Source organism: Pinus tabuliformis, chromosome 6 (genome assembly GCF_031772625.1).
Source record: "Pinus tabuliformis cultivar Carrire ecotype Pingquan chromosome 6, CPIR1, whole genome shotgun sequence".
In the NCBI taxonomy this organism is placed as follows: domain Eukaryota; kingdom Viridiplantae; phylum Streptophyta; class Pinopsida; order Pinales; family Pinaceae; genus Pinus; species Pinus tabuliformis.
In genome coordinates, this window is record NC_142292.1 from 1556596141 (window position 1) to 1556604139 (window position 7999).

A 7999-nucleotide genomic window follows, 5' to 3' on the forward strand; every position below is an offset into this window, starting at 1 on the left:
TAGGAAAATATGCAAACTATTCTCAGAATTTGATCTACAAAGGGGGCATATGGCAGGCCCACACCATTTGCGCTTCTGGAGATTCTCCCAAGTGAGATTCATGTCATGAAAAACCAGCCAAGCAAAAATAATGATTTTTAAAGGGCATCCAAATTTCCAAAGCGCTGGGGGAAAAATATTATCACATGTATCAGATTCTGATAATAAAATTTGGAGATATATATGATTTGCATATACAGCCGATGCACCACCGAGACCTTTCCAAACAAGGCAATCCCTATCTGATGAGCGATACAATCCATGCGATTGCAATGAAATAGTGATAGCATTCCATTGGGATTCCAGAGCACCGGGTAATTGCATTTTTGTAGCAGTTTTCCAGATTGGAATAGCACCATCCCATTTTTTTATTGCACTAGCCCAAAAGAAATATCCCCTGCTGTGAAAATTTCTCAAAAGTTGAGAGGAGATATGGATCTTTTCTCCCGCACCTAAGAATTCATCAAATCTAATGATAATATTGGATCCGGACTGGAATTTCCAAATCAAATTTTTTCTAAAGAACGGCTCCAATCTTTTAAAACCTCTCCATATATATGAGCCATTGTTGGATCCAGTGGAGCGTTGTCTATACCAATATGTCATGTCTTTCTCATCCATGTACTTAGCTCTAATGGTTTTGCTCCAGTTGGATTCATCCATAATCACTTTCGACATTGATTTACATAGAAGGGCTCTTCTAAAGGAGTGTAAATCCAATATGCCCCAACCTCCCATATTTTTTGGCCGTGTCAACTTCGAAAGCTTGTTGAGGTGATATTTTGTCTTCTACTTCTATCCTCCCCATATGAAATTAGCTATCATTCTGTTTAAACTGTTAATAGTAGATGAAGGGATATAGAAAAGGTGTGCCCAATAAACCATGATTTGTACCAGCAGGGATTGTGTGAGAATTGTGCAACCTTCAATTGATAAGCACCTGTATTCCCATGTAGATATTTTCTTATAGAACCGATTTGGAATACACAACCAGTTGGCCAATCTGTAACCCACAGGTTTCAAATTGAATCCCAGATGTTTGAAGCCCTTCAGGATAGGAAATGCTTTAATGTTGAAAAGATCTGTTAGAAATGTGATTATATCTCCATTTACATCAGCGACATAGAATGAAGATTTTAAATCGTCGATATACATGCCGGTGGCTTTTTGAAATCTCCCCAAGATTTCATAGATACATATCCATGTTGATTTGCATAGTATGGCTGACAGAAGGATATCATCAACAAAAAGATTATGCGACATGAAAATATCCCTTCAAATGGGGAGATGCTTGTATCTCTCTTGTTGGATCGCTTTCTTTATGTGTAGGCTCAGAGATTCCATAACTAGAAAAGGAGTGGAGATAGGGAGCAACCCTGACATAAGCCCCTGGCTGCTTTGAAGAAAGGAGTTGGGACACTGTTAATTAGGACTGCATAATTTACTACCACCACATAGGCCATGATCCATCTGATGCAACTGACATCTAGGCCAATCCTAGCTAGTAGGCATCGAATAAAGCCCCAATTCACACAGTCGTATGCCTTTTTAAGGTCGATTTTTAAAAGAGAAACTTCTATTTTCCTGCTATGCATTGAGTGTAAGCATTCTTGGGTGAGAGCCACCGCTTCTAAGATATTTCTGTCTTTAAGAAACCCATGTTGCTCTAGAGACAGATGTAGAGATAGAGTGTTTCTAATTCGAATAGCTATAATCTTTGATATGACCTTCTATAATATGTTGCACAATGAGATTGGCCGATAATCTGAAAATGTGGAGGAGAGCTTTTTCTTTGGAATTAGAGCGATATATGTTGAGGATATTTTCTAGCTTATGAAACCCTGTGTTCTCATTTCCTCGACCATCTTTAGGATATCTGTCTTAAATAATTCAAAGAAGTGGATGAAGAAATCGATGGTCCACCCATCCGGCCCAAGGCACTTGTCTTTCTGGAATGATTTCATTGTTGGCAATAATTCTTCTTCTGAAACTTCACCAAATAGAGCTCTGTTTAGACTTTCATCAAACATAGTGGGGTATGGGTCTATTCCCCATAGAATATCCTCAGTATCGCAGACAGAATCCTCACTGTAAGCCCTTTTGTAAAATTTCACAACTTCTCTAGAAATAGCCTCCTGTGAGGAGTGAGAATTTCCTTCCTCATCCTTGATCTCCCAAATAGAATTTGTCTCCCTTCTCTTATTTGCAAACCTGTGAAAAAACTTGGTGTTTTTATCTCCCTCTCTGAGCCATAATGCTCGACTTTTGAGCCTCCAAGAGGCCTCTTATTCTTCTAATATCTTTTCTTTTTCTTTTTTCTAAATCCCATATATGTTTTCTAATGGTGGACGTCATGGAGGGATTTTTAAAAAGTGTAGATAAGTACTCCAGTTTCCTACATATGTCCTTCAGCTCCTTTTTATTGGAGGTCGATTTCTCTTTTTGCCATTTTTTAACCTCCTTTTTGAAGAAATTACACGCGATCAAGGAATTGCCGGGAAGAGTCATTTTCCTGCATGGGAGATAGCTTCCATGTATCATTTATAAATTTGTTGAATTGACCAACAGCAAGCCATGCACAATTGAACTTGAAAGGATATCCAAATCTGCGTCCAGCATATTTCCATTGAAAAGAAATGGGGCGGTGATCAGATATGAAAGATGGTATGATGTTCATTGTAGGAGGCCCATATCTTTCTGTCAGTCTTTCATGGAAGATAAATTTGTCTAATCTTTTCGCCAGAAAGGAATTGTTGGATCGCCCATTGTCCCAAGTTGGTCCCTGACTAACAGGCAAGATATCAATAAAATTATTTTGTATAATAGATTCCCGAATGAATCTCCCCATCGAATCATATTTCTTGCCATTGCCCCATATTTTGTCATTACAAAAGGTGCAATTAAAATCTCCACCAATTATCAAAGAGACAATTTCAAGTAGTTCAGTAGAAAGAAGATAATTCCAGAAAGGGAACCGGTTTTTATATGGAGCATAAATATTCAATATGTGAATGGGGTCTGAAGATCCACAGAAATGGGCCAGCACGAGAATGCCAGCGAAACATTGAAAAGCACCAGCCGTAATCCATTTAGGGTCCCATAATACAGCTAGTCCTCCAGACATGCCCACAACATTTGAAGCGACCATATGCCATGTTGGTAGCATCCGCCTGAAGTAAGAAATGGTTTGTGAGCTATCGTGCATGGTTTCCTGTATAAGAAGCATTTTAGATTTTGAAGAGACAAAAATATTTTTTAGGGCCAGAAATTTGGGGTCAGCTCCAAGGCCCCGAATGTTCATTGATAGAATGTCGATCATTTGGGAACATCATTATGCCGACATGCTCTAAGAGGCCTTTTATGAGGAATATCTTCAACTGCAATTTCTGTAATAGGAATGTCAATTAAGGAAAGATCTCGGGTTGACGAGTCTTGTCTTCCCTTCCTACCCCAAAAGTGTCTACTACCATGCTTCTCTTTGTGGTGGACAGTTATGTTTCTAGCTGAATTAGGGCTAATATTGGGCAAGGGGGAATGATTGGGTCGATGGACAGTTAATGGCTGAAGTTTTAAAGACGCTTTTTAAGAAGGAGGTTAATATCCTGATCAAAAGAATTACGGGGAGAGGTTCGAGGGGATAGTGGAGGGGAAATAGGGATATATGGAGCCTTACCTTTACGGTCAGGTACATGTCCAAGAGATGGAGGTTTAGGGGAGTGAGCTATATATGGAGATTTATTATTTATATCAAAAGAGTGACCAAATGAGGGGGAAGACAGGAATCTTTGGATGGGTCGAATGTGAGAGGAAGGGGATTGGGGTGATGAAGATATGTATTGAATATGGGCAGACACAGGATCAATACATGGAGGCTTAGAAGATGCAGGAGGGAGGGGAATCTCAAGGTCTAGTTCCAATTCATGAGGTGGAGAAATATTGGAGAAGCACGTTACTCTGGCCAACAGGTAAAAAAAGGACAGCAAGGGAGTCTTAGAAATAGTGGAAGAACAGGGTCGATCAGCAGAATAGTTAGAATTACAATTTGTAGGGTTCACAGATACAGATCGAGATTGCGGAAGACTCGCAAATCAATCTAGGGAATGGCCTTTCGACAAGGATAGGATGCCATTAGTTATGACTGGAGCCCGATAGACCTCCATGGTGTTAGGCCATTCATATGCCGAATTTTCTCTTTCATATGTCAAAACAGGAATATTTACAGCATGGAACTTTTTCTTCTGTTTACCGCTAGGGCGACGAGGACAATTACGAAAAAGGTGTCTAGTTTTGTGACAATTTGAACACCTAAATGGGATGCCCCAATAATCTAATCGTTGTTGAATTTTGGACAGCTCCCAAGTTAAATCAATAGGTTCTGGAAAACCCCCTTTGAATTCCTTTTCTATGAGAATCCAGGCCACCCGCTTGTCTTTTGCCCCAATACACCTAGGATCGATGTATATGAATCGCCCAATAGCATTTCCTATTTTTTCCGTAGATTCTTTGGTCCACAGTTCAAGAGGCAGGCCACCCAGAGTTTCGAATAGATAATTTCCAAGTCACGTACCCAGAGGAAGTGGAAAGTAGATATCTTATTGAAAATGATTAATTAATTCTTTTAACTAACTTTACATTATTTGGTAAGAGAGAAGTAGATTAATTAATTCTTTTAACTATTTATTGTATTGAAATATATTTTTTATAACCTAATATAAAAGAAATATATAATTCCTTCATAATTCTATATAAATAATAAAATAATTAAACATGTATAATTATTTTAATGTTAATATGAAATTTAAATAGAATATCTATAAATATTAATAAAAGAAATAGTAATAAAAAAATATTTTTATTAAAATATTTTTATTTCAACCTTTTAGGTATAAAAATATATATTATGAAAATATAAATTTGATTTAAATTTTAATTTAAAATAATATCATTAAAAAATATTTCATTATTAAAAAAAATTAAAAAATATTTCATTATTAAAAATAATCAAAAAATATTTCATTATTAAAAATAATCAAATCTCTCAAATTAAGATTAAATTGATCTATTAATTTTTCACTTACATACAAAAGAATCTCAAGTTATCATTGAGATAAATAAATCTCTATAGTACATACTTGTTATATATATATATATATATGAATGAAGATCTTTGCTATGATTTATATTACTATGGCAATGCCATTTTTCCACAACGAATTCTTTTTTAGTATTTAATACATGACCCTTAAATTTTTCATATACTCAATCTTGACTTAAATACACATGAGTGCATTACAGTTCACTTTAGTTACATTTAGAATTAATAACATCACATCAATCACATGATTTATCGATGGAAATGGTACATATGATAATTAGATTTCCACCAGGAGGATCTAAATAATTAAGTTCCAATGTACTAAGTTAACATAGGTTCTCCACAAAACATGTATATTTGGAAATGGAATTACATTCTATATCAACGCTTCCTTTTCATTATGGTTTATGTTACATTCCTAATCAACGCACATTGAACAGCGGAATGACAGTGGACATAAATTACGACTGCTTCGCAAAATCAGGCATCACTTCTTTCAGTCTCGGTAGCCTTCTCGAGGCCTTTGATAATCGCTGACAAGCCACCCAATGCGATGTCAAGGAACCCGATCTGATCCCCTCCAAAATACTGTTTTCCTGCGAAGCACTGATTATTGAATAGAAAAATAATATTTTTAACTTTACAAGACATAAATAGCAGATAAGGAAAGGATCAATAAGATACGAATGCAGGCGATTACTAAGAATGAACTAAATTACCTTATGGTCTACAAAGACAGCCCAGAAACGAGCCATGGCTCGGTCATATGGATCTTTGGGAATTCTTGCGATAGTGGAAAGTAAATGATAAGACTCTTGTTCTTTTTTTTTTTGGAACGTGGCTTTTTGGATGCTTATCAAAAGTTGGAGGTGCTAAGTTCGCAAGAAATCCAACCGATACCATTTCCATAAAGGGTAGAGGAAAAACGGAAGCAAGGTTGTTTCCTTTTGTAAACTACGAATGCCTAACCACTTATTACAGGCATTATCATCCGAGGAATCCACATCCATAGTGGGTCATAACCTTATCCCTATGATAAACATAGATGTAGAAGGTAAAACCACAACTCGGCTGTTTCCCTTTTCTATAGTGGTTATCGGTGAAGTATAGAAGGCGAGAATGGCTGGGTTTCATGTTATTACCATTCCATTTCCAAGTCTGTCATTTTCACCGGATGGAAAACTGTGCATTGTCCTATAAGCACACATCCCAAGCGGGTAGTAGATCGAGAAGCCTCTCAACCATCGGGTGCTTGATCTACGGTTCAATCTTTTCTTTTCCTGAACAAACCCTACCCTTGTTGCCTATCCTCGGTGATGAGGTTGTCATTTCTGGCTGCAATCCATAGCACAGGAGAGTAGAGGAGGGTTCGACTTTTGTCACGATATTGGACAACTATCCCGATGGATAGCTACCCTTCCTTCATCTACCCTTAGTCTACGACAGAGTGTAGATAATCCCTGCGATGACTCCGCCAGACTACCACCAGAGAAATACATAGTCTTCCTTGCAAATTCTATTCCTCCTTGGTTAAGTGGTTTTTTGGTCTCAGGAATTATGGGTGGCACTATGTTATCATGGATTTTTACAAGTATGCCTAGTTTGACTACTACGAGGTTCATATGGATTCGGGCAACCTTATGTTGATGTATGAATATATTTAAGCCAGATTCATGTTGAACATGATAAATATGTCAGAAGGCCCCGTGAATTTTCCATTTGCAAAGATATGTCTGTATGACCAGCTTTGTTACCCTCTTTAATTTATCGATAATGAATAGGAACAATGTGCTCATACTACTCCTCAAGCATCCAATAACTTCAACACTGGAAATTATCATTATCTTCACCATGAGCATAGTAACAATGTGGGACATCAACATTTCCTTTTTTTAGTCTTTCATGAGCTTCTCACTATTTTTTCCATCGTTTTTCTTCCGCCAGTTGAGGCCATCTTGATGGAAATAGCGCAAAGCCTTCTGATCAAAGAGAAATAGAGATCTATCTATTGGTTTGTTGGGGAATCAAATGACAGGATTTTTTTTTTGTAATTTCACAGAATCTCACAAAACTCAGTTGGACGAAGCCAATGATTTTGTGCTTCTCGTAGTATTTGCCCAATGTCTAGTTGAGGGGTCAATCCTTAGCGCCAATTGTCAACCATCAAAAGCCTGCTATGATCCACCCGGGAAACAATTTCTCTGCATTTGTGCAGTATCCAAAGCTGAACCTTCACCAGCTTACAATAACCACAGTAGAAGGGTCCAACGGATTCAAACCACGATAGCCAGATCCGGTTAGGTTCTTCTAGGCAGAGTGCATAAGCACTCACGCTACCTTGATGTTGAACAACCTTCAGTTCAGTGGTCTTGGGTTCAGTAAAAATTATTTTATTTTATGGGTGGCACTATCTTGAACAAATCTCTATTGAAAATACCGATCCCTGAGCTCTTGATTTTGGGATTGAATTCGCACGGCTTCAATGACTGTTGGTATCATGCATAGAGGTATTCCTATGGAATGGATATTGATACTCCACTATAGGTTCGTAGATGTTGTTATTTATATTTTAATCTTGCCTCTTGTCCCTGTTGGGCGATCTTACACAGTGTGTGGTTATGTACAACTTATATTGCCTTTTTTTTGGGCACATACATTATGAAGTGAGATAACTTTAAGAAGAGATTATGTCAGTGGCTGCCTCTAAACGTGCAACATCAACTTTAATTTTAGAAGATTGAGATGTTGATTAAAAACGATTTTTTTTTTTTATATTGAGGAAAGGGTTATTGGGTTACTACCAGCATAAAAACTGATATAAATAGACAGCAAACATATATATTTAGACGTTGAAGAGAGGATAAA